This window comes from Gopherus evgoodei, chromosome 6, assembly GCF_007399415.2.
Source record: "Gopherus evgoodei ecotype Sinaloan lineage chromosome 6, rGopEvg1_v1.p, whole genome shotgun sequence".
NCBI classification, from domain to species: Eukaryota; Metazoa; Chordata; order Testudines; family Testudinidae; genus Gopherus; species Gopherus evgoodei.
In genome coordinates, this window is record NC_044327.1 from 135,114,788 (window position 1) to 135,140,102 (window position 25,315).

General features: G+C 50.4%; 1 protein-coding gene across 3 annotated transcripts in view; it reads right to left on the reverse strand.

Annotated features, from left to right (window-relative positions):
- Positions 1 to 24,985, reverse strand: part of FAM214B (family with sequence similarity 214 member B) — a 68,748-nt gene extending 43,763 nt beyond the window's left edge. For all 3 annotated transcript variants that reach the window (XM_030566948.1, XM_030566947.1, XM_030566946.1), the window contains exons 1-2: positions 24,916 to 24,985; positions 23,931 to 23,970 (exon numbers count right to left, since the gene is read on the reverse strand). The gene's annotated coding sequence lies outside the window, so the exon portion shown is untranslated. The remainder of the gene's footprint in view (positions 1 to 23,930; positions 23,971 to 24,915) is intronic.
- Positions 24,986 to 25,315: the final 330 nt, after the last annotated feature.

The window sequence follows — 25,315 nt, forward strand, 5'->3', positions numbered from 1 at the left end:
GCCAGCAGCACACCCAGATGTTTGGAGACCTGCCACAACAGGCCATTTTCTTATTTTTCAGGGACAGATACACCATGCACTGCTCCATTCCTGCTCCCCCATCTGGAACCTCTAAGCACCTGGGAGGTGAGGGGAAGAAGACAAGACCCACATTTCCCTCAGTAGCTACCTGCCTAGACCATGATCCAGCTCCTATTTCCACTTTCCTTGCAGTCAGGAGTAGATTATTTGCACTGGAATAAGGTGAACCCACTCTTACTCACAACCAAGAGATCTGCACCTGCTACTCCTGGGCTGAATTTAGCCCTTTAGCTCCATCTATTCTGTTCCATTTGGGTTCTTACACCAAGGGTCTCTCTGCCAGGTGTGGCATAACTAAGCAAGCACAGTGCGAGTTTAGTAGAATATTGATCCTGCCTTGAGTGCCTGATGGGGGATTTAGGATTCCCCAGTGGATTCGTTCCTCGCTGAGTGTGAGTGCACACACACACCCCTGGCAGTACAGTCCTCATTTATTTTGTTCACAAGGATTTACACATGGGAATGAGGATTTTTATTGCAAAAACAGCAGCAAAGTTTGCACTTCTTAGATACATCTTGAGCTCCATCGCTAGGACTTCAACTCCAAATCAAAACCACCACCAAGGAAAGTAAGCTCAGCCTATCAGGCCCCACAGGTCTCAAACCATTGCCTATGGAGTTACCAAACAAGAGTCTGACCCTCAGATGAGGGAACTGCCCCACCCCCAGCTGCTACCCCTGGGGTACACCACTATTTACTTCTCTCCATTCTGAAAACTGACCATTTATTCCTACCCTTTGTTTCCTATCTTTTAACCAGTTACCGACCTATGAGAGGACCATCCTCTTATCCCATGACAGCTTACTTTGCTTAAGAGCCTTTGGTGAGGGACCTTGTCAAAGACTTTCTGAAAATCTAAATACACTATATCCACTGGATCCCCTTTGTCCACATGCTTGTTGACCCCCTCAAAGAATTCTAGTAGATTGGTGAGGCATGATTTCCCTTTACAAAAACCATGTTGACTCTTCCCCAACAAATTATGTTCAGCTATGTGTCTAACAATTCTGTTCTTTACTATAGTTTTAACCAGTTTGCCCGGTACTGAAGTCAGGCTTCCTGGCCTATAATTGCTGGGATCACATCTGGAGCCCCTTTTAAAAACTGGCATCATGTTAGCTATCCTCATCATTTGGTACAGAAGCTGATTTAAATGATACGTTACAAACTACAGTTAGTAGTTCTGCAATTTCACATTTGAGTTCCTTCAGAACTCTTGGGTGATACCATCTGGTCCTGGTGACTTATTACTGTTTAGTTTATCAATTTGTTCCAAAATCTCCTCTGATGACACCCAATCTGGAACAGTTCCTTCAGATTTGGGCTCAGGTTTGGGAATCTCCCTCATATCCTTAGCCATGAAGATTGATGCAAAGAATTCATTTAGTTTTTCTGCAATGGCCATATCGTCCTTGGGCATTCCTTTGGCATCTCGATCATCCAGTGGCCCCACTGGTTGTTTCGCAGGCTTCCTGCTTCTGATGTACTTAAACATTTTTTTGCTATTACTTTGAGTCTTTGGGTAGCTGTTCTTCAAATTATTTTTGGCCTTCCTAATTATATTTTTACACTTCATTTGCCAGAGTTTTGGCTCCTTTCGATTTTCCTCACTAGGATTTAACTTCCACTTTTTAAAGGGTGCTTTTGTGCTTCTCACTGCTTCTTTTACTCTATTGTTTAGCCACAGTGGCTTTTTGTTTTTGGTTCTCTTACTATATGTTTTTTAATTTGGGGTATACATTTAAGTAGAGCCTTTAAAAAATTTCCATGCAGCTATTTCATTATTCACAGAATATCAGGGTTGGAAGGGACCTCAGAAGGTCATCTAGTCCAACTCCCTGCTCAAAGCAGGACCAATCCCCAATTTTTACCCCAGATCCTTAAATGACCCCCTCAAGGACTGAACTCACAACCATGGGCTTAGCAGGCCAATGCTCAAGCCACTGAGCTACTCCTCCCCCCTATTCAAAAGTGCTGTACCTTTTAATTTCTGTTTAACTAACAACTTCATTTTTGTGTAGCTCTCCTTTCTGAAATTAAATGCTACAGTGTTGGGCTGCTGTGGTGTTTTCCCCGCCACAGGGATGTTAAATTTAATAATATTTGGTCAGGTCACTGTTAACAAGCGGTCCAGCTATAACCACCTCTTAAGACTAGATCCTGTGCTCCACTTAGGACTAAATCAAGAATTGCCTCTCCTCCTGTGGGTTCCAGGACTAGCTGCTCCAAGAAGCAGTCATTTAAGGTGTCAAGAAACTTTATCTCTGCAGCCCGTCCTGAGATGACATGTACCCAGTCAATATGGGGATAGCTGAAATCCCCCATTATTAGTGAGGTTTTTATTTTAATAGCCTCTCTAATCTCTCTGAGCATTTCACACTCACTATCACCATCCTGGTCTGGGTGGTTGGTAATACACCTCTACCCCGCCATAACACGAATTCGGCTATAACACGGTAAAGCAGCGCTCCACGGGGCCACGGCTGCGCGCTCCAGCGGATCAAAGCATGTTTGATATAATATGGTTTCACCTATAAAGCAGTAAGAGTTTTTGACTCCCAAGGACAGTGTTATATTGGGGTAGAGATGTATATCCCTACTGCTATATTCTTATTACGAGAGCATTGAATTACTATCCATAGAGATTGTATGATAGTTTGGTTAATTTAAGATTTTTACGTCATTTGATTCTAAGCTTTCTTTCACATATAATGTCATTCCCCCCCCTCCCCCAGCACGACCTGTTCTGTCCTTATGATATATTTTGTATCCTGGTATTACTGTGTCCCATTGATTATCCTCATTCCACAATGTTTCTGTGATGCCTCTTATATCAATATCATTTAATACATGGCACTCTAGTTCACACATTTTATTATTTAGACTTCTAGCGCTGGTATATACACACTTTAAAAACGTGTCACTTTTTAGCTGTCTGCCATTACATGATGTAATTGAATGGGACTCTTTTTTTATTTGACTGTTTCTCATCAGATCCTACCTGTATTTTATCATCTTCTATACTCTCGTCCTTACTAGGACATAAAGAATCTCCATTAATAGATCCTCCCCTAAGGGATGTCTCTGTCAGAACCACATGCTCCTTCACACCTGTCAGCTTTCCCCCAGCCCTTAGTTTTAAAACTGCTCAACGACCTTTTTAATGTTAAGTGCCAGCAATCTGGTTCCATTTTGGTTTAGGTGGAGCTCATCCTTCCTGGATAGGCTTCTCCTTCCTCTAAAGTTTCCCCAGTTCTTAATAAATCTAACCCCTGTCTCCCTACACCATCATCTCATCCACACATTGAGACCCTACAGTTCTGCCTGTCTAACTCGCCCTGCGCATGGAACTAGAAGCATTTCAGAGAATGCTACCCTGGAGGTCCTGGACTTCAATCTCTTACCTAGCAGCCTAAATTTGGCCTCCAGAACAGCTCTCCTATCCTTCCCTATGTCATTGGTACCTACCTGTATCACGACCACTGGCTCCTCCCCAGCACTGACATAAGTTTATCTAGATGTCTCAAGAGATTTGTAACCTTCGCACCAGGCAGGCAAATCACCATGTGGTTCTCCCAGCCATTGCAAACCCAGCTATCTACGTTTCTAATGATCGAATTGCCCATAACTATTACCTGTCACTTCCTAATAACTGGAGTTCCCTCTCCCAGAGAGGTACTTTCAGTACGAAAGGATACCACATCATCACCTGGGGATCGTTTCCCCCACTCCAGTTGGATGTTCTCCTTCCCTGAAACTTTCATCCTCCTCAACAGCACAGAGGCTGTCAGCCTGGGGGTGGGACCATTCTGCTGTGTCCTGGAAAATCTCATCTATATACCTCTCTGTCTCCCTTAACTCCTCCAGTTCAGCCACTCCGGTCTCCAAAGCCTGTACACGGTCTCTAAGGGCCAGGAGCTCCCTGCACCGAATGCACACATATGCCACCCACCCATAGGGCAGGTAATCATACACGCGGCCTTGCGTGCAATAAACTAGATCACCCCCACTCTCTTGCTGGGCTTCTGCCTGCATTCTCTTTTTACTCCTGAATTCCCCATCCATCAGAGCTCTGGCCAGGGTGCACTGCTGCAGCTGTGTCCTAGCTCAGCTATTTATCTTACAAGAATTGTTAGCTTCATTACTTCTCTACCCTTTTTGCCATAACACCATGGCTGTAACTACGCTGAGTCCATTAAGCTTGGCCACTTAAGACCAGTGCTTGTTAAGTAAAGCTCATACAACAGAAAGGTGTGTGTCTCCAACAGCTGCTGCCCATTGTTGGTCTCCAAGTATTCTGGCATCTCTCTCCAGCATCAGACCTGGTGGCTGCCTATGTTTCTATCTTCCCACAGCCTCCCTTTTCATGACAGACCCTCTGAAAAGGTCTGTACTGCAATTCATCTGACTCAGGCTGAAGACTCGATACTGTGATCCTTCTCCCTCTCCCAGGGGCCCAAGCAGGGTGAGGATTTCAGAGCTTAGATTCCAGCCCAAATGTCTACACTACAATGTTATCACTCCACAGCCCAACCCCCCAAACCCAAGTCAGCTGACCTGGGCCAGCCACAGCATAGTATGAGTCTTTCAGTGCAGTGTAGACATACCCTTCTGGAGCATGGCGTTGAGCTGGAAAACCCTGTTAGCATGTGGGATATTGTGCCAATACCCAGTCGGATTTCCCAGGATGTGCCATATTGGATTAAACTCATTTGTCCCTTGTCACTCAATTCACAATCTTTTCATTTCACTCTTAACATGCATCCGAGACATATCCAATTACAAACAGGCCCATTTCAAGTGATTCACTTAAGCTTGTGTAAATCCTTGTTAAAAAAAAAAAAAAAAAGGCCAGCTAAGGATTTATTTTGGGTACCTTTAACTAACCCCCCCCCCCCTCCCCAAACAGCCCTTCTCAGAGTATTTTTTGAGGCTAGAAATTGACTTCTCTCCCAGGCTACTTATACGGTCTTGTCTTCACTAGGGTTCTGGGGGCAGAATTTCCACCTTTGCTGACACTGGTGCAGCTGCACCAGCAGTAACAACAGTGGGAGTGCTAGTGAACATAAGGCTTTAAGAATGAGAAGCTTCCCCACAAAACAACAGAGCAGATACCTGCAGTATGCTCCCCTCCTTACACCCAGCCTGCACTGCATGACATCCATGTGAGCAGTATCCTCACCCTTGGAAGCATCACGGCTTTGATTGTCTATATTATGCGGGTAGATGAAATCACACAATTACAGCAGCTATAATTTCTTTAATAAATAAATTCATATTAGACATCCAGGCCTGGAGTGTCACAGAGGAGATAGGTAGGGTTGGAAGGCACTTCAGTATCTTAAATCTTGGGTCAAGTGCTGTAGCTATCTTTAGAAGTCTCACATTGGTATCTTCTTTGGTTTTGTCACCTCTGCTGTGAAAGTGTTCTTAAAACGAACAACATGTGCTGGGTCATCATCCAAGACGGCTATAACATGAAATGTATGGCAGAATGTGGATAAAACACAGAGCAGGAGAGATACGATTCTCCCCCAAGGAGTTCAGTTAAGAATTTAATTAACTTTTTTTTTTTAAACAAGCTTCCCTGCTGATGATGCAAGTCCCCTGGAATGGTGGCCAAAGCAAGAAGGGGCATACGAATGTTTAGCATATCTGGCACATAAATACCTTGCAATGCCAGCTACAAAAGTGCCATGCAAACACCTGTTCTCACTTTCAGGTGACGTAAATAAGAAGCAGGCAGCATTATCTCCTGTAAATGTAAACAAACTTGTTTCTAGTAGCAATTGGCTGAACAAGAAGTAGGACTGAATGGACTTGTAGGCTCTAAAGTTTTACACTGTTTTGTTTTTGAGTGCAATTATGTAACAAAAAAAATCTACATTTGTAAGTTACACTTTCATGATAAGGAGATTGCACAACAGTACTTGTATGAGGTTAATTGAAAAATACTATTTCTTTTATCATTTTTACAGTGCAAATATTTGTAATAAAATAATATAAAGTGAGCACTGTGCACTTTGTATTCTGTGTTGTAATTGAAATCAATGTATTTGGAAATGTAGAAGAACATCCAAAATATAAAATTTAAATTGGTATTCAATGTTTCACAGTGCGATTAATTGCAACAAATTTTTTAAATCACAATTAATTTGAGTTAATTGCATGAGTTAACGGCGATTAATCAATAGCCCTACTTTAAACTCATTTAGCTTGTCAAGTTAGATATTAATTGCATTTCACTTTATTTTTTTAACCAATTCTGATTTTTATGCCTCATTACTTGTAATCAGTTAATCTTTTCCTTTCAGTAGTTAACACACTTGTTTTATTGTTTTATCTAAACCAGTGCATTTGGACTGAAAAGTTTGGGAACCTCCATTTGGGAGAACAGGATTTTGGCACATCATTTTCTATTACATTTGGCCTGCCTTGTGCAGGAGGTCAGACTAGATGATCACATTGGTCCCTTCTGACCTATGAGTCTATGTCTATGACTTCCTGTGAGCTTTCAGTGTCCAGCAGGAGAGAGCAGGCCAGTATAAGACACACAATTTCTGGGGACAAATCTGCAGTATAATTCATGGGTGGCTGGCTATAGCACTCAGAATACAGCTGGGAGCAATTTACATGCTGGAGACTGTGCGATAGAGACCAGACGTGGTTGCTCTCAGAGCGAAGCAGTGTAAAAAGGCCCCCCAGGTTGGAGAATTGAGGGGGCATAGCTGTTCAACAGTGCAGGTTGTACCCTAGGAAATGTCACAATTTCACTCAAGAGGCTAATCCATTTTAAAATGGATTCAGGTTTCTAAGCCAGCTGGAGCAGTGCAGCAGCCTGGCAGCCGAAGCCAGCCCAAATCTGAGTGAACTGTGTAGGACAAGCCAAGCTGTGGGCAGAGCAGGCTTTTAGGAACATTCCACTGGCTTTTTACCCCAGATTCACAGCTGAGAGGAGGGGAGACAGCTCATGCACAGGACCAGGCATATGCGAATGGCTGGGCCATCCATGGAAAAGCAAGACAGCAACATGTGGTCCAGGTAGAGCAGCATGGTCTGCTTTCCACTTCTACTCTGCCTCAATTGCCCCAGTGCGAACTGAACTCCGACTGTGGGTGTTATAACAACTCGTGCTCCATCCCATAATAGTCCCACCAATCTGCAGCTGCTGGAACGCACTGGTTCTTTTCTGGGCAGGGCTGGCTCCTTCCGTTATCAGTCTGGGCTGGCTACAGAAGGAGAGGGGAAGGGTCTATTTCAAAGGATCCTTTTACACTAATACCTAGCACTGCCCTTTGAAACGAGTAGCGTAAAAGAGGTTTACAGTTGCACCCTGATCAATCCACAGAGGTGGGGATGCTCTATTAGCTCCTATCTAGTCCCCTCCCAGGGGCTCACAGCCAAGGCTTTGCACAGAGTGCAGATGATGGCAAAGGTCCTAGCTCCTGTAAAATCGCAGCCATGTTAGAACCGGATCAGGCAGCCCACTTCCCTCTGTGATGTAGACAGGCCTATCTTGTGTCCTTCACTCACCCATGGGGCCCAGGCGGACTGGTCTCTAATGATAGTTTCAGAAATATTTCACCTAGGGTGCTCAGATGTCCTGATTTTTGGGTCTCTCTCTTATATAGGCTCCTATTACCCCCCACCCCAGCCCCGATTTTTCAACCTGCCTCTGGTCACTCTAATTTCACCCCTTCTCTGCTGGTTGCTAATGCAGTAGAAGCCTGAGTGGCACAGTTCTTTAAAGTTCCAGCCTCCCATGACAATACAGGCACTTACAGCAGGGCACACCTTCAGGCCACACCCCGGGATCAAGGCGTTTCCAGGGAGCTCTCGGCAGTGCTGAAGGAACTGGCCTGGCCAGCGGGTTCAGGGGCTCTGGGTATGAGCGAGGGGGTACAATCTATTCTCTAGTCGCAGTGAAGTAAGCACTAGGAGACCCGTTCCCTTCTGGCTGGGCCGGCCCTGCAGCTCAAGGCTTCAAGGAGAACAAGGTGGGCAGACAGGTCACCTGTCAATCATCTAGGCAGTGCCCTGCCCCGTGGAGGTCTGAGCGTGAGACAAGACACAGATGCCCACCTGAAGCTCTTCCTTTGGACCCTGCGGGGTGTCCTGCTGCAGGTGCCCCCCACCAGCCCATGCAGTCACTACACGAAGCCCGCCAGCTGTGATCTGAGGGGGCACATGGAGATGCAGAGCTCTGGTGGGGGGAAGCGTTAGCAAAGGATCACAACACCATGGGGGAACAGGACTGGCGCTAGGGGTTTGAGCGCCCTAGGCGCACGGCAATTTCGCCGCCCCGCGTGCTAGTCCCACGGCTCCGGTGGAGCCGCCGCAGTGGTGCCTGCGGAGGGTCCGGTGCTCCGCGGCTCCGGTGGAGCCACCGCAGTGGTGCCTGCGAGAGGCCCACCGGAGCCGCGCGAGGAGCCAACTGTCCGCAGGCACCACTGCGGCGGCTCCACCGGAGCTGCCTGCTGCCCCCTACGGCAAAATGCCACCCACCAACTATTCTGGCGCCCTAGGCGATTGCCTAGGCTGCCTAAATGGTAGCGCCCGCCCTGTGGGGAAGCTTTGGTGCTTGGCAGTCAGCACGTGATGGGACCCAGCCCGTAATTCCACCATGCCTGCTCCTCTCTCCTGTGAAGCAGCTCAGACTGCAGGCCCAGCAGCTCCCCCCACAGATCCGGCTGTCAGCAATGCGTTGCCATAGCAATTCTCCCCCCATTCCCACCCCTCAGCACTGTTCTGCCTCGCTCCTTTGTCTCAGCTCCCGTGAGCTGCCTTGTCCCCTCCGCACAGCCCCCCACCCCCATGCAGTGCTGGCTCCACACTGCTCCACTTGGGGCTCTGCAGCCGCATCCCATTCCCACCCATGGGACACCCCCCGTCATATCACCAGCATCCCGACAAAGTCAGTGCCCTGGGCAGCCTGCAACGGGTGCTTTCCCATCCACCCAGTCTATGCCCAGGCAGCCTGGCCACTAGATGGCACAAACAGCAGGACACAGCACTTCACACGCATCAGATGGGGAGCCTGGCAGGCCTCAACAGCCCCTGCGCCCCACAGGCGTAGGACCCGCTAGCTGGTTCCATCCTCTCGCAGGCACCATTAGACAGACACCGCTTTGAAGGGCAGTTTTAACTTTCGCCATGTCAGGAACACCCCCATCGCCAGCTACATGCAGTGAAATATGGGTTCCAGCCAGGCCCCCAGCTTCCGCTATGAGGCGCCAGAACCAGATTGCCTGTGCTCTGCCAGCAGCTCAAATGGAACAGCTTAAAGTCACAAAACCCTATTCAGCAAATTCTGCCTCGCCCCAATAGCAGATGTGATGGAAAACAGAGGTCCTGACCCCTCCTTGTCATTACTGGCCTGGGGCATTTTCCCTATGAGATAGAGTGTTAACCAAATTCAGTGTAGGTGATTCTGTTCTGCTGCCCTCAATCCGACTGGGACTTGAACTGGATACAACTTCACTTCCTGTCCTAAACACTGCTGAGTGCTGTTACACAGCTGCTATCTTCCACCCCAGGGGTAGCTGCATATCAGTGGTGGGTAAAGAGAATCCTTCCTAGAGAACTATCTTACAGATAGGAGAGGCTAGAGGAGCGCAAAGAACATACTGTGTAGCACCTGCTAATGTTGCTATGGACATCATTGACAAACAAGCTTGACAATTCATTAGACAGCCTGGCTCCCACTGCCCCTCCCCCCTGCTCACATAAGTCACTCAAACTCTTGACCCCATTACAAAGGCTTCATGGTTACAGCTGAGGCTTGGGAAACCTGGGTCCTGATCCAGGATGAGCCACTGACCTCAGGCAGGTCACGTGACATCCTTGGAACACCATCAACCAGGCTTTAAAAGGGGCTAAAAATAAGGATGGGCCTGAGCTGCAGAATCAAGGTGTGGCCCTGACTGCAGACGTTTGCAAAGTTCAGGGCTGCCCAGCTCCAGAGTTTGGTTCAGAGCCAGTTGCCACTGAAAAGCAGCAGGGATTTGGGGGGTGGGGGTGGGGAGCTGCAGGACAGAACACCCTGTGCAAACAGAAAGAAAGCCAGACAATCAGCAGATTGACACCCCCACTGGGGGACTGGGGTGTCCAGATGAGTTCAGCTCAGATGTCAATCTGATTCCAGCCTGCCCCATGACTGGAGGGTGTTGGCTCCACATGCCAAGAGGCCATTCAGGGACACAGAAAAGGTCCGAGCTTTGTTCCCATCTCTCTGGACTGTGGGTATTAAATCTCATCTGTCTCAGCACTCCAGGGCCTCATGAAGGGAGCACGCTCTGCCTGTGAGCACAATAGTCCTGTGCTGAACAGTGCAGTTCCTCATGCACTGGGGATGCTGTACTCGAGTGGGTGCTAACGCACAGGGCTGCACTCCCCAGCTCCTCTGGGAGAGGCCTGGCCTAACCTCCTGTGTGGGACAATTTGGGTTTATGTTCCTCCCAATTCCCACAGGGTGAGCATTACAAGTGGGGTCTGTCGTACAGGGCAATCAGAAAGCAGGAAAGAGGGAGGTGGCAGGCAGACCCATGGGGCATCCCACACTTCAGATACAGAGTCAGTTTTGGCACAAACAGCAGGTCAAGGGACAAACGTGCAAGTCAGAAACCACAGTTCTACTCCAAATCCCAGAACTATGAAGTTCCTCTGTAACGGCTACAAGCCAAAATACAGAGGATCCCTGGTGTACAACTCTGATCCAGGGGTCCCTGGTTTGTATTCAAGTAGGAATTAGAGGGACACAGTCAAGGCCTGGAGGCCTAAAATTAGCCCCAGCAAATGGTCCCCTGCCCAAGGATGCAGCTGTGCAAGCACTCCCACGGCCAGGGTCTTTGATGCGCAGTCTGCCCACACAAAGAGATGGCAGCCTTGATGTGGACACTAAGAGATGGCAGCCTTGATGTGGAACTAGAGGTGCTGGGTGGGGTGTGTGCCGCCCCCCTGGCTTGAAGTGATTTCCATCACAGACAGGGTTTGCAGTTTGGTTCAATGGCTCTCAGCACCCGTGGATGGCAGGTGCAGGGGTATGTCATGCAGGGTGGCAGCAAGAGAGCAGATCACGCCAAGGAACTGGATCCAATATGGTAAATCTTGGGTTGAAATGGCTGCTGGCCATTATTGCCCAGACCCAGACAGTGGAGCCCACTGGGGATATTCCCAGCTTAGTGTGCTGGGGTTTGTGTGCAACCCATACTGACCAAGGGGTGCCTCTCCCCTCTGCCCCGAGAGGTTTCCTTTCGATTTCCTGCCTCGTTCTAGCACCCTTGCTGTCTCATGCGTGGGAGCCCTTTTGCAGACAAGGCATCAGTGGCCGCCAGCATTTTAACAGCCGTGTTGTCTAGACCTGCCTCAAACAGAGTGTCCAACATACTAGCGTCTTGTCTAAGGCAGCACTCCCACCACAGATGGAGCTGACCTAGCGGGAAACACGAATGGGAAGCGGAGTGCAGGCTGCCTGTGTCCATGTCAGCGGCATGCAGATGGGAAGAGTGTGGGGGGGGATTTCTTACCAACACCTCCCCTCTCCCCAGGGCGAAGGGCCCAAGGCAGCCAGCAGGTATTAGCATCTATGCTGGAGGGACCAAGTACAAGGAAAGACAGTAGATACAGACTCTGAAGTGACTGAGCCAGATGCTCAGGTCCCAGAGCGAGGGGCAGCAGTGTAAAGCCCTACGAGTAGAGTGACCAGATGTCCCGATTTTATAGGGACAGACCCGATTTGTGGGTCTTTTCCTTATATAGGTTCCTATTACCCCCCACCCCCATCCCAATTTTTCACACTTGCTCTCTGGTCACCGTTCCTATGATAGAGAGGGGTGTACTAGCACCAAATGGGGAGGGCTGGTCAGTCACGCACACTGCAATGGCAGGCCAATGGGCCACTCTGAACTGCCCCACATCAGGCAGCTCAGGAAGTGTCCTTAGCTTCCATGGGGCTTGGAGCACTCCGCTAGGGAGAATCATGCTTTTCTTTTCAGAAGGTGGGAGTAGGTGCAGAATCCCAAACCCCAGACTGAGTGTCTGAACCTGGGCGGGAGGAGGCAAACAGATCCCAAGGCAGAGCATCAAGTGTCCAAAAAGCAGCAGTGCTGGGAACAGAGACACAAAGACAGGATGATGCAGGGGGTAGACCAGCTGCAGTTAAAATTTGGTGACTGGTTCTGGAGTGTGGCAGCAGGTCTAGGTATGGGGGAAGGGGAGGGGGTCGCCTCTCCCTCCAGCCCCCACCTGTGCCATCCAACATGTGCAAACATGAACTGGACACCTCTGGTGCTGGGCACTAATGGCCCAGGGAGCGTAATCCCTGCTCCTCTGGGAAGGACATGAAGCGTGCTGTGCTCCAGAATTGTGCCATGGTGCATTGCCAGAGACATCAGAGAGATCCCGGGGCCAGCACCAGGCCATTCAAAGTAAACTGGGCAAAATGCTACAGGGACCAGCCCTGTCGCAGCTCCTCCACCCCTCACTTCTCTGAGCATGCAGCAATGAATCAACCACACACCTAGGGTTCCAACTTTCTACTCACACAAAACCAAACATCTTTGCCCCACCCCACCCCTTCTGCAAGGCCCTGCCCTGGCTCACTCCACCCCCCCAAACCTTCTGTTGCTCACTCTCTCCACCCTCTCTCACTTGCCCATTTTCACCAGGCTGGCTCAAGGGATTGGGGTGCAGGAGGGGGGTCTGGACTGCAGGGGTGAAGCTGAGGGGTTCTGAGTATGGGAGGGGGCTCCGGGGGAAGCAGGGGGTTGGGGTGCGGTAGAGAGTGTGGACTCTGGGCTGGGAGCGAGGGTTCTGGGGTGGGACCAGAAATGAGGGTGCAGGAGGATGCCTCAGGCTAGGATTGAGGGGTTTGGAGGATGAGAGGGGGCTCAGGCAGGGGTTTGGGGTGCAGGAGGCTCAGGTGGCACTTACCTCAAACAGCTCCCGGAAGCAGTGGCATGTCCCCACTCCAGCTCGTACATGGAGGGACAGCCAGCCGGCTCTGCACTCTGCCCCGTGCACAGGCGTCGCCCCTGCAGCTCCCATTGGCTGTGGTTCCCGCCCAATGGGAGCTGGCGCTTGGGGCAGGGGAAGCATGCGGAGCCCCCTGGTTGCCCCCACGCCTAGGAGCTGGATGGGGGATATGCTGCTGCTTCTGGGAGCTACGCAGAGCCACAGCAGGCAGGGGGCCTGCATTAGCCCCTCTGCGCTACTGCCTGGACTTTAAACGGCCCAGTCAGCAGTGCTGACCAGAGCAGCCAGGCTCTGTTTTCTGTTGGGTGTTCCAGTCAAAAACCGGACACCTGGCAACCCTGCACTCATCCCACGCTGGGCAGAGTTTAGCCAATCCCAAATCCTTTCCCACAGAATCCTCCCATTAAAGCGCGGTTCCAGAGAAGCCGCCAGAGCCCATCAGCCTGTCTCTGACCACGGCCCGCCTAGCAGATGCAAGAAAAAAGGGAGCAAAGAGTCCTGTGGCACCTTATAGCCTAACAGACGTTTTGGAGAATGAGCTTTCGTGGGTGAATACCCACTTCCTCAGATGCAAGAAAAAAGGGGTTACTCACCTCTCCTAGCTCCTCCTCCCTACACACGGGGCCCTTCCAGTGTCCCGTTTTAGGAGTCACGGCCATTTTCTCACCAACAATTGGGTGTGCAGGCCTGTCCTTCAAACCTTTCCCGCCCCCAGGTCATGGGTATAAATAGGCCCCGCTCCCACCAGCGATCCTCAATTCCCCTCTCCTCCAAGCGCACCTGAAATGCGTGGAGGGGAGTGAGATCAGAATGGTCTGCAGTGGCAACGTATCTAGAGGACAGGAGTCACAGGAGGTCATTCAGCCCCTTTCCTGACTTGTGAGCAGCCTCCGCTGAGCCCCACCACAGGAGATGGGCTAGCAGGGGCCTCCCAATGAAGCAGGCCAAGGAGCTCAGTCAGCCACAAGCACTGCCCTCCCAAGCCCAGCAGCTGCTCTGGCTGCAGGGTCAAGAGAGTGGGGCCTGAGCCCCACGTGGCAGACCTGCAGATCTCAGATCCAGGTACAGTGTGGACACTGCCGTGTCCCTGTGGAGGGAGCCCAGGACATCCTGGCATGAGGACTCCCATGAATTTGTACCACACGTGATCGGACGGACTCTCTAATCCGTTCAGAGGCGTTTGGAGCAGCGAGACCCTAACTATTGGATTTTTCGCCAGGGCTTAGTTCTGCCCTGATAACACTCACCTGGCTGCATGTGTACACCCAGAGCGCAGAGCCTGATCTCCCCAGGGTAACTATGAAGCCTCAGAGAGTAAGTAGATGACTGGCTCAAATGGAAACCTGAAACTGCCTTACTCAGGAACTTAGGGTGAGGTTTCAGCACTGCTTTCCCTGGATGAAGGGCAGCCCACAGTCACCTGGCCAGCAGAGCTGCAACTGGGAAGCCCTCCCAGTTGAGGTGAGCACTATCGGGAAGGAGACTTTCAGGGAGCAGTGCAAAAGACAGCAAGATCCCAAGGGCTCAAAGGACCCTTCCCAGGTGTTTGCTGAGCACCAAACTCAAGGCACAAGGCTCTGCAGGCTCCGTGACAGGAACCCCAGTGCAGGAAACCTTAGCAATCACCACGGACAGCTTCAGTGACAGACGAGAACATTTTCACAGAGCCACACACAAGCACTGGGGGGAGGGGTGGTAAACCATGCACCAAGGTAAAGTGAGAAAAGGCTCCCAGACCACTTGGCTTAGCTCTGGTGTAGAAAGAGGAACTGGGGACAGTTGTGGGGGGGGGGCTATTTATACCCTTGGCCCAAGGGCCCGAGTGGGCTGGAAGAACAGACCTGCACCTCCAGCTGTTAGTGCTTGGAAGAGGTTCCAGCACCACAAAACACTGGCTGTGCTGGGGCTCCGGGGAAGCATATGCACAGAGGAGATGCACATAAAGGACAAATATGGAATAACCTGTCCATAGGGGTAATCACAGGCCGTCAGTGGTTGGTTCGTGCCCTGAAGCAGAATGGAGGAGTGCAAGAATGAAGGGGCCCTGTCATAATCAGATAGTTAAGGGTTAATAGAACAAAAGTGCTTCATATCTCTTTTGCCTGTAAAGGGTTAACAAGTTCAGTAAGCCTGGCTGTCACCTGACCAGAGGAGCAATCAGGGGACAGGAGACTTTCAAATCTTGAGGGAGGGAAGTTTTGTGTGTGTGCTGTTAGTTTTTGTGTGTGCTGTTAGTGTTTGGTTGTTGTTCACTCTGGGGGCTCAGAGGGACCAGACATGCAACCAGGTTTCTCTCCAATCTCCTTGATAGAGGTTCTTATAGATTCAAAATAGCGAGTATTAGGTAGATAAAGCGAGTTAGGCTTATGGTTGTTTTATTTGCAAATGTGTATTTGGCTGGGAGGAGTTCAAATTTGTATTTTGCTGAAAGGATTTTAATTTGTACTTGTATACTTAGGCTGGGAGGGTATTCCCAGTGTCTATAGCTGAAGGACCCTGTAACATATTCCATCTTCAATTTACAAAGATAATTTTGACTGTTTTTTCTTTCTTTAATTAAAAGCTTTTCTTGTTTAAGAATCTGATTTTTTTTTATTCTGGTGAGACCCCAGGGGACTGGGTCTGGATCCACCAGGGAATTGGTGGGGAGAAAGGAGGGAAGGGGGAGAGAGAGGCTAATTTCTCTCTGTGTTAGGATTACTGTCTCTCTCAGGGACAGTCTGGGAGAGGGAGAGAGAAGGAGGGGGGGAAATGAATTTTCCTCTCTGTTTTAAGATTCAAGGAGTTTGAATCACAGTGATCTTCCAGGGTAACCCAGGGAGGGGAAGCCTGGGAGAGGCAACGGTGAGGGAAAGGGTTTACTTTCCTTGTGTTAAGATCCAGAGGGACTGGGTCTTGGGGTCCCCGGGCAAGGTTTTGGGGGGACCAGAGTGTACCAGGCACTGGAATTCCTGGTTGGTGACAGCGCTACAGGTTCTAAGCTGGTAATTGAGCTTAGAGGAATTCATGCTGGTACCCCATCTTTTGGACGCTAAGGTTCAGAGTGGGGGATTATCCCATGACAGGCCCCCAACCACACAGACTCACTGAAGAGCCCACGTCATTTTCTGTAAAATGCTGGGGTATTTAACCCTGCTGTCCTGGCTAAAATTCCAGCTCACATCATTCCAGGTCACCATCCCACATTCCCATTGCAGCTTCAGCTGGATACAGGATTTGCCTTCATTTCTCACCCTACACTTATGGAGAGTTGCTGTGAACTGTTCATCAGCTACCATGTTTCACACAAGAGGTGGCTGCATCTCTGTGGTAGGAAAGGACTTTCTACGTAAGGGACTTCATTTTCCTTTTTTTGCACTGCTGAGAGTTAGGAGTGACTTCACTGAAGTTAATGGAGTTACACCAGGGTACATGAGGCCTTGTCTACGCTACAGCAGGTGTCAGCAATGGGTGCAGCTGTATGTGATTTAGCTGCAAGTGCAAATGAGAACACAGAAGTAACTCAGGCCCCAGCGGACTACTCCATCAAATCAAATCACAGGAACATAGAACCCAGACAGAATTATACAAAGCCCCACTGTGGGGAGCAATCTTCCTAACCAACCAACTGGAATGGACAGGGTCTGAAAAAGGGGGCATTAGCCAGCAAAAACTTAGGAAAATCCCCTCCTATCAGCAGTCAGACCCAGCCCTGCAACAGCCAAATAGTAGCCCCACGGAGCCTGCCAGTACCATCCTAATGATCTCCTTGAGGTGCTCTGTCTCCCTGGCTCCCAGTGCTGTAAGTATAGCCTGCAAGGGGCTTGCATTCTGCAGGTACCCACACAGCTGCCCCGAGGGACTCAAAGTCTAGGCAGATAACAGTCTGCCAGACCCACCACTGGGGTTCCCCTGGCCAGACACACAACAAGTGAAAGCCAGTGAACAACAGCAGCTCATGTTACCATCCCTCCTCCCCAGACTGGCCTCCTGTGCTGGAGCATGCCTCTGCTGCACATGCACCCTCAGTCCCATATGGCTCATACCAATAGCTCAGGGCAATGGTCCTGGGCAAGGCGGCAAACTATGGAGCCTAATGCATTCCCAGCCCTCTAGAGGGCACAGGCATATTCAGTAGGCAGCAAAAGTGCCCCCATCTCACTTACTCCTTGCTACACGCCTGGCCCCTGAAGAGCAACTCACACACTGGAGCATTTGTTTAAAGCAACCAGCACCTGAATGGCTGGCAGGGGTTCTCTGCCTCACACCTGGTGCCCCAGAACCAGTCTGCGCTCTGCCTGGCACCAAACCTGCTGCCCGGTCACAGCAAGCTACACCTGCGATGTGCAGAATGTGCCCTGGCAGCAAGACAAACTTCTTCACTTGAACAATCCTCTGCCCGCTGAGGGGCTGTCCATCCAGGGAGCTCAAGGTGCTGTAAGCCTCCCCACACCAGTAAAGAGAATCGCTTCAGACACCAACCCACATCCAGGAGAAGCCCCTCTCCAACAGGGAGATGTTACACCGACAGAATGCAATGAGCCCAGCTGGAATTTGGCCAGAAAAAAAACCAGGGTAAATGCCTCAGCTCTTGGATAAAGTGCAGTGGGATCTTCAGTGATTGCTGGGGTTTCCATCACACCTAACAGCAGGCCTGGGAGGTCAGGTCACTACCCAGGAGCACAGCCTGCCGAGTTGCTAACACCACTTCCCGCAGCACCTGGGTTTTCTTTGGAGGCCTCTCATCTGAGTATTGGCCCACCATGAGCCAGCTTAGTGTAGGAGCTCTACCAAGGCCACAGCCCAGGCTAGTATAGCTGCAGGCTATAGGACAGATGACAGAAGCCTGTGAAATCCAGGGTGTGTGACCCCAGCTGATTTCCATTCTGGGGACTCAAAACCAGCTGAAGAAGCTGAAAGGAACAAGGGAAAGGGAATTATTTCTTGAAAGCAGATCACAGGACAGGCAAGGTGAATGGAGGCTAGGAAGGAGAAAAACTTGCATGGAGTCTTCACCTCGGATAACTCTAAGAAACACCAGGTCTCCAGCAAGGCAAGGCACTGCAAGGCACTTCCCCAGGAACCCTCAGAAGCCTACAGCGGTTCCCCTGCTCTTAGCACAAGCAAAGTAGGAAAGATAGAGACCCAGCCCATGCAAAACAGGTGGAGGGTAAGAGACGATCTGGAAGGAGGGCTCCAGGAAGTAGAACTGCTATTCAGCATGGATAGCAGTAAGGGTAGGAGACTGGTGGACCAAGGACAAGGGGACCCAGGCAGCCTATTGTCTAGCATGGGGGTGAGAAATTCAGACATGACTCAAGGTGGTAAGGAATTAAGTAGAATTCCTCCCCTGGTCATATCCCCCCTTTTATTGGCCAATGACGTCAACTTCCATCCTCCACTTAAGTTTTCCAACAAGCACCTTCGTGCTTTCTCCTCTGCTGTCCCTCATGCTTCGGAGGAGCTCTCTGTGAACATCCACAAAGCTGCTTCTTCATCTTCCTTCAAACTCTCCTTTGCTATGATGCCTACAAACAACCTGGCAATGGTCAGGCTGCTGGTGTGCTGAGACCATCGCCTGACCGCTACTGTCTCAGTGCTTCTTCATACTCCCGTCTGTTCATCTATCATCCTACACTTGGATCGTAAGTTCTTCGTGGCAGGGACCTGCTTCAACGGGGTTCTCGTCCACAGCTAGGGCTCCAGGATGCCATAGAAATACAAATAATATCCACCAACTCTAACAATACAGGGAGAGCCATGGGAGGACTATCGAGACCTTGGGCAAGTGATCTTAGCACAGTTCATCTTCTCAGAGATCCGCCCAGCATTGAGGGCAAGTGAAGGTCTGGCAGCTTAGCTGGTAGCTTAAGAAGGGTTTGGAGTTGAGGAGCACCGGCTTTCCTTCTACAGTAAGGGAAAAACATCCACTTGACCAGGGCCATCCTTAGGCATAGGCAACATAGGCAGCTGCGTAGGGCACCTGAAAATTTGGGGCACCACTGGGTCTTGTTGTCCACCTCTTGTTTTCCTATCCCTGTTCTGACCCTTCCTGCAGGCTCCCACAGATGGCTGCTCTAGCCTGGTGAGTCTTCCTTGGGAGGGAATCTAGTAGTTAAAAGTGAAAAAACCTACAGCCTGCCAGACCTATTAGCACAACATTGAAACTGTTAAAGAGACATTCAAGGGGTAATAAAGCCATTTAACAGGCATTTGCCAACCCCAAGGTATATACTGACAGGTTTCAGAGTGGTAGTCCTGTTAGTCTGTATCAGCAAAAACAAGGACGAGTCCTTGTGTCACCTCAAAGACTAACAAATTATTTGGGCATAAGCTTTAGTGGACTATTTCATCAGATGTCCACTAAAGCTTATGCCCAAATAAATTTTTAAACTGTCAGTTTCTGACTTTACTGACAAAAACAGTTGTGCATTAATGTAATATTTACACAGAACATGTCAGTCTACAGGACCTTAGTTTAAAATTTGCTTTAAAAATATTTCATTAGTGAGCTGGTGAAGATTATAAAATCACATTTCTAAAAAATGCTTGCATAGAGTTTTAGAGGCACAATCATCTTTAGCCTTAAATGTGTGGATCTTCAGACATACAGTTTTGAAATAAATCCTTCAAAAGATCTCCCTTATCTAAAATACACATTTTAATTACTATAGTTAAAAAAAAAAGTGCTTCCAAATCTTCCTGTGTTCTTTCTGTCCATCCCTTCACCGCCTCTCCCCCCACTCCCCACTGAAGAGAGCCCTTAAAGGGACAACAGTCCTTCTCTTCCAGATAGCTGGGCAAAGCGTTCCCTTTCTTTACTTCTGACTATCCAATGAACTAGTTTTAAAAGAACCCTCCAGCAAAATCAGTACCTTAGTAAGACAAAATCCTTGTTATACCTAAAATCTTTGGAAACATATTTTTTTTAAAGTTGGTGAAATTTCATAACCATGTCTCTTGTTATGGAGATCACACAAAGTAAATTACTGTTCCCTTTTTCTAAAAGCAATGAACATTGTTATGAACACACTAAACCTCTCTGATTAATTTAAAAGAATGTCTTTGTTTCAGTGAGTTAAATATGTAGTAATCTGGAATGCTGGCTTAAGATTTGAGTACATTTAAAATATAAATTCAGTTTAGAAACACTGATGAAGAAAATGTAAAACAGAGAAGAGCTGCATCATGTATTCCATTATATGTAATGTTGTATTCAGCAGGACAGCTGACTCACCCTTACTATGAAGTTTTTGCAAATAAATCTCTGACAAACTTCAGGGCATATAAAAAAGCCTGTGACTGACATTTTTTATTCCCAAATTTTAGTGCTTTTAATTAGGTACTTTCTTCATGTCCATTCTGCATGAAGGAGAGTGCATGGAAGTCTCTGTGGGGAACTGTGACTCTCCGCCACCATGAGGCAGGCTGGGCATCTCATTATCCTTTGCTGTCAAGTCCCTCCTCCCCCTCCCCCACCAGGCTGTGAGCTTGGGCTGCCATCCGGCATAGGGGCACCAGTTTAATAATACTGCGTAGGGCCCCATAAATCCTAAGGAAGGCCCTGCACTTGACCCAAGGTCCGAGATTCCGGAGCGAACTGCCAGCTTGGGAAAGAAGGGGTCAATCCAACCTGTGGGGGCTGTACAATAAATGCAGGATAGAGAGAACACTGGGAATGAAGCAGAAGTGGCTACGTGAGGGTAAGGAAGGAAATGAACGGCAAACAGTGATATCGTCTGAAGACACAAGGAGCCGGGGCGAGAACAGGAAGAACACAAGGGGCTCTTACGGAACAGAGGGAGGGTCTGGTTGGCCTCACATGGCCTGGAAATGGGGGAAGGGCACAGGAAAGGCGCAGGCAAAGCTACTACCACCACTCCTTTCTAACTGACCACAAGAGAGGAGGCAGATCAGCCATCGAGCACAGATAGTTCCGCTTCCCAATTTGTTGAAAAGCTGACAGAGCTGAGCAGAAGTGCTAGAACTAGGACGGATGGCTTGACGTGGTTTCCATCATATGCAGGATTTACAGTTTGGTGCCATGGCTCTCAGGACCCCAACTATACAAGTTGTTCCAGCCACCCTGGAGCTGAGCTCCAGCTCACACAGCAGAACTCAGAGCAGATTTCTGAACACCGGCTAGAAAAGCCAGAGTGTTGTCCTCCATCCTCCTGGCTTTACTTAGAGCAACAGTTCTCAAACTTTAGCTACCAGAGGACCCCCATTTTGATGTAAAAATTTTTTGTAGACCTCCAAAGCCCCCCACTCAGCCCCATGCCCTGGCTGCCCCTTCCCTGCTTCTTTCCACCCCCTCCCCTGAGCACTCCCCATCCCCACTCCTTCCCCTCCCTCCCAGCATCTCCTGCACACCACTGAGCAGCCATTCCCTGGCTGCAGGAGGCACTGAGAGGGAGGGGAGAAGTTGAAGGGAGGCCGGCAGACCCCCTGGAGTACCCTCACAGACCCCACTTTGAGAAACGCTGCCTCAGAGCAATGCTTCAATGACAGAGGAAAAGGAAACTTTCCCCAGAGGGAATGAGAAACAAGCTGAGTCAGTGACAAAGCTGAAATGCATCTATGGTGCTGCCCTACAGTGTTAAAGGAACCTGGAGCTTCAGACAAGGAACTCTTGCCACTGCTCCCTGCAGCACAGGCTCTAGAGCAGGGGTTCTCAAACTGGGGGTCGTGACCCCTCAGGGGGTTGCAAGGTTATTACATGGGGGGGTTGCGAGCTGTCAACCTCCACCCCAAACTCCACTTTGGCTCCAGAATTTATAATAGTGTTAAATATAAAAAAAAATGTTTTTAATTTAGAAAGGGGGGGTGGTCCGCACTCGTAGGTTTGCTGTGTGAAAGGGGTCACCAATCCAAAAGTTTGAGAACCACTGTCTAGAGAGCAGTTAGCTCCCAGGAGACATTCGAACAGCCAGACCCAGAGAGACAGCTCCCCAGATCGTGCGCACACCATAGCTACACAAACATATATGTGCAGCACTCTAAGCCAGGAGAGTCCAGGCATGAGAACAGACAGGATTCTAGCAGGAAGCCAGCGAGGAGAGAGTTAGGGAGCAGGAGCAGATCCTTCTGCTCCTCTGTCCAAGACCTTGTGGTGACTGGATGATGCTTATCATGGGTCACCACAGCCTGATGGAAGGCCAGCAAGATCTAGACTTTCGAACAGACACAGTGCCTGCAGATAAAGTGTAGTACTCTGCCTATCCAGTTCCTGAACTAAGCACAGCCACAAAATACAGACTCTGGCTGCCCTTACTGCAATGTGGACTGTGAGTTTCCAAGAGACTACAGATCCCAGCATGCAGTGGGGTAAGCCAGGCTGCTCAGATATTAAAATAGAGTATTACATGCCGGGACATGTAGTCTCCAGTAGAGCTCTGCGGACCTCATACAAACATGGGCTAGAATCACCCCTGATTTACTGCTATTCAGTGAACTGAAACTAAACAACAACTAAATAAGGTTTTATGAGCAAACTTCATCATCCAAATCCCAGAGGCCTTTATAATGCAACACAGACTCTGGCACCATGGGCATTGTGCAGGCACACAGCTCCAATCCAATAGGAGCTTTACTAGACAGGAAACTCTGTCCAGGCCATCCTAGGACCACAGCCACTTTGTTTACTGGCTCAGTCAAAGGATGGCATTCTCAAGTTTTGAACTCCCTCCCCACTGCGGTCTACCAAAGCTCAGATGTATTAACACTGCAGGAAGGCTGCAAAGCCCATCTCTTCCCCACTCTAGGCTACGGATGTGGTGAAGTCATTTCTGGGCAGACCTTTGGCGATGTTGGGGTTTTCAGCAGGCATGGGTTGGGCTTCAGAGCTGTATTTTAAATCAATAAACAGCACCGTACTTCTTGACAACACGCTGTGGGCTCTCCACTGAGGCACACACGTTCCTTGTTCCCTCCCTGTGTTATTGCTCCTGACGGAGGGTAATTGGGAGAAATCCATGGCCTCCCACCTATGGGCATCACCATCTGTCACACCACAAGGGACAGAACTCCGTTACATCCAGTTCTTGAAACACAGGCCTCATGGGCAAAATGAAAGTCTCCAATAGTGGGCAAAAGGAATTGGAAAACGTGTACTGACAGAACACCCATTGATTTCTATAGGAGTTAGGCACCTCACCTGCTTAGGCACTTCTGAAAATCCCACTAAGCACCTATCTGCACCATTAGGCACATAAAGAGCTTTAAAGAATCTGGCCCACAGTTTCTATGATTTCAGTCACTGGGGCAGGAGGAGCAGGGGGTCGGCAGCAGGGCAGGCTGCCAGGCACCCACACACGCTGTGCGCACACACAATACTTTACAAGGGTAAAAGTGCTGGGTTAATAGCCTTGGTGACTGAAAGATGTGATTTATCTGCATGGTAGGTGCATCCCAGGCAGCAGGATGGCAAGCTCCCCACCCCCCCCTTCTCAATGTGTCTTAACTCTGTTCTGGAGAGTCCACTTCTAGGGTAGGTTTGGCCCACAGAGCCCATTAAGACTCAGACCTCTGCTGAGACATTCAAGGGACAATTGCTGTCTTGGATCTAATCAGTCATCAGAAGACAGGGTGACCGGATGTCCTGATTTTACCAGGCCCATCCCAATTATTAGGGACTTTTGTTGTATATAGGACCCCATTCCCCCTCCAATTTTTCACATTTGTTATCTGGTCACCCTATCAGATAGTGACAGTCTTTAGTCACTACCAAGCAAAGCTGAGTTTGAACTTGTGACCTTGAGGTGAAAGGCCCCATGTCCCATTCCCAGTGCTGAAGTGCATGAACCACCAGATAACTTAGCAGCAACAGCGAGGACATAACCTGATTAGCAAGGCCTGGAAACAGCACAGTTCATTTCAAGTCAAATCCAGTTCTTACCTGCAGCCTCCGCTCAAGGGAATCAGATCAAACCTAAACCCTGCGAAAGAAAAGCAACACTAGTCTGTACGGAAGCTACAAGCCTTCCCCTCTCACCACTGCCTCCATTCTTGCCTCACCCCAAAATCCCTCCCGAAAGAGCTTCACTCCCCCATGACTCGGGTTCAGGCCCTCCACCCCACTCCACCCCAGCCTTGCCATAATCTCAGGAAATTAACGCAGGGCGAGGAAAACTGCACAGTGCATTAACCCCTCTCCTTCAGATTACATGTAGGTGCTCCGCATCGCACCCGATTTTGGGGTTCACCCCTCAAAATCTGACTCATCAGATCCCCCCACTCCTCCATTCTGAGGTACCCCTGCAGGTTACCCCAGATCCCTCTGCACCCTGGGGTTGATTCCTCACAAGGATTATTCCCAGCACCCCTCGCCTCCCCCCAGCGGGGCTCACCCCCATTACCCCCCGCCCCCTCACCCCCAGCGGGGCTCCCGCCCATTATCCCCCCCACCTCCCCCCAGCGGGGCTCCCCCGCCCCCTCACCCCCAGCGGGGCTCCCCCCCATTACCCCCCGCCCTCTCACCCCCAGCGGGGCTTCCCCCCATTACCCCCCGCCCCCTCACCCCCAGCGGGGCTCATCCCCATTACCCCCGCCTCCTCACACCCAGCGGGGCTCCCGCCCATTATCCCCCCCACCTCCCCCCAGCGGGGCTCCCGCCCATTATCCCCCCCACCTCCCCCCAGCGGGGCTCCCCCCCACTACCCCCCGCCCTCTCACCCCCAGCGGGGCTTCCCCCCATTACCCCCCGCCCCCTCACCCCCAGCGGGGCTCATCCCCATTATCCCCCCCACCTCACCCCCAGCGGGGCTCCCCCCCCACTACCCCCTGCCCCCTCACCCCCAGCGGGGCCCACCCCCGCCCCATTATCCCCGGACCACCCAGCCCCCGCGTCTCTCCCCCGGCCCGGCCCCGCTCTCGGGACCCACCGAGTCCCGGCTCCGCTACCCCGACGCTAACCGCCGTCCGCCTCTGAAACGCTCCCTCAGCAGCTTCCGGGCCTAGCCTGAGGCCCCGCCCACGACCCCACCCCCTCTTGCTGATTGGCGATTTTGATGCTGCATGGGCCGGGCGCGGAGACAACGCGGCCGCTCAACCAATGGCAAGGCGCAGGGTGGTGACGTAGCGTATGAGCCCGGCCCCCGCCCCGCCTCCTCCACGTGCGGTTCTGTGATGACAGCAGGGAAGGGGCGGGAGCAGGGAGAAGCGGCTCCTCATTGGTGGGAAGCCTAAGGGGCGGGTCCAGGACCCGAGGGGAGGAGACTGGAGCGAGCCCCGACCCTCAACGTGTGACCCTCCCCCCGGCCGCCCCTCCCCCTCTGCCCCTCC